The sequence below is a fragment of the Acyrthosiphon pisum genome, chromosome X (genome assembly GCF_005508785.2).
Source record: "Acyrthosiphon pisum isolate AL4f chromosome X, pea_aphid_22Mar2018_4r6ur, whole genome shotgun sequence".
NCBI classification, from domain to species: domain Eukaryota; kingdom Metazoa; phylum Arthropoda; class Insecta; order Hemiptera; family Aphididae; genus Acyrthosiphon; species Acyrthosiphon pisum.
Genome location: NC_042493.1, coordinates 103896404 through 103898733, shown reverse-complemented (window position 1 = coordinate 103898733; position 2330 = coordinate 103896404).

Here is a 2330-nt window from a genome sequence, read left to right as displayed (position 1 = left end):
TAGACCCACGAGCTAGTATTATACTATTAGAACATTTTTTAAATTACTTATTGAAGTAATTATATGAATAATACAAAATTTAAATGATATAATAGTTAATTAAGTACAGACATCAATTAAGCAGGAAGGAAATAATTGGTTTTTTAATAATATATTTTTATCGTTGACTTAAATAATAATAATAATTGTATTTTAACGTCTATCAGTATCATGGCACATTTAATCGTTAAAATATCAAAGTGATGATTATTAGGTATTTTTAAAGTCTACACAATTTGTCGATTTTTGTTAATCTTTCTTATAGGTATAGGTATAGTAATAATTATCAGCGGACGACCTTATTCTTGCATTACGTATATATATACATAAGTTCGTTTTCTTTAAAACGAAAAACCATTATAATCCGATTTCAGCTGTCAATAATAAATCTATATACGCACATCTTAATGTAAAATAAATTGCTTTTCGTCGTAGGTCTATACAAGTTATCGATTTTTGATGGGTCTTTCTTACAGGTACAAGGATTGTAATAAATATCATCCGACGACTTTATTTCGGCATTGCATGTAGATTAATTAGTTCGTATGCCTTTTAGACGATAAACCATTATAATTCAATTTCAGCTGTACCAACCTACTTCTAGATTTTACAGAGTATTCTTCAGTTATTCAATCAGGAAATTGTCTTCAGACTAGCAAGGCCAAAAAACAATTATAATTCGATTCCAGCTGTCAATAATACATCTACATAGATATATACAAATCTTAATGTAAAATAAAGTGTTTTTCGTCTCATTGTATATTGCTATCTTGTATGGAATGGAACTTGTACTCATTGAAATGCTGTTTAATAAAGGTTACAATATTTTAGCAGATAGTAATATGATAACCAAGTTTTGTTTGAAGTAACTAATTTCTGTAACCAAATGCAAACCAAAGTTATATTTTTGAATAGCTGGAAATATTCTTTTCGTTCTAAGAGCATCGAATATATGGCAATGTTAAGTAATTTTTAAAAACAGTCTGTCAAAATGAAAAAAACATAAAAAAAGTTTTTCTTTTAGGTGCATGAAAAAAAAAAATAATATAAACATTGTAGCTATATTTGTTAATTATTGTTAGGTACTCAAACTTAAAATAAATTGTATTAAAAAAAATGTATATATATTATTCATGCAAGAAAAATGTTCAAGAAAAAAAGTAAATATTTCGTTAAAATAAGGATTTTACTATAAAAATAATATACGGTCAACGCTGTTAGTCACGTTAAATTGTATACAGGATTTTGGAATTTTGACATGAAAAAAGACAGTGCTGTGGTGAATTTTTGATGAGGTGTTCTTCGGATTTGCGTCATGATATATTGTTGCTATTTTTATTCTCCCCACGTGTAATTTCAGCAGTGGTATTCTGTTGCTTAGGTGCTCGAGTAAATGCCAAATTTGGTTCACATGTCATTGTTGGTTTTTGTAATATTTGTATAAAAGGGGTACTTAGTTTGGTGATGTGTTTGATTGAAACATCCATGTGTTTATGTGTCATTCAGTCATCGAGTTTGGTTAATATATTTCTATATGCGCGTGGACGACATGACGGACCTGTAATTATACGATTTATAATTAATAGTACATATAATATATATAATATATAGTTCTTGGCTTTTATACGGACGATTTTTCTCAATGTCTATTGATTTTATTCTTTGTCGACGTACGCATCCTGTACTTGTTTAAAACCATACCTAGTCGATTTTGTATTTTTCTTATCGTTAAAGACTATATTTTACCTATATAGTATGGAATGACAACTTAACGATTGAAAACTCGTTTTAGTTAATATTAACCGATTATAACTAAACTATTAGTTTATTTTATTTTATTATCCTTTAAAGATTATTGTTATTTACAACTACAATAAATATATTAGGTACCTGGACCTTAATGTGTTATATTAACTTTTATATATTTATTTTTTTATTAAATATTTAGATATAAATATTTTTATATGATTTAAAGAGGTGTAATAGGGGGTGTGGGGCATAACTCAATACTGTTTAACAAGTTGTGGGGACGCACTTGTTTTTAAAGTAAACAAATTCCCCCTACTTTAATTTTTCCAAGTCGTGCACTGCTCGTAAGTATAGGATTGATAAGGTTAAGTTTTATAGTAATGGGTACATTCTTATAGTAATATAGCTAGTACAATATAATATACAATAAGAAACAACAGTGTGAAAACTATAAGATTAATGCTACGTTAACCTAAATTAGATGTCAGAAAATGTTGGAAGGGATCGTAATTATTTGATAACTTATTGTCACAGACCACGGT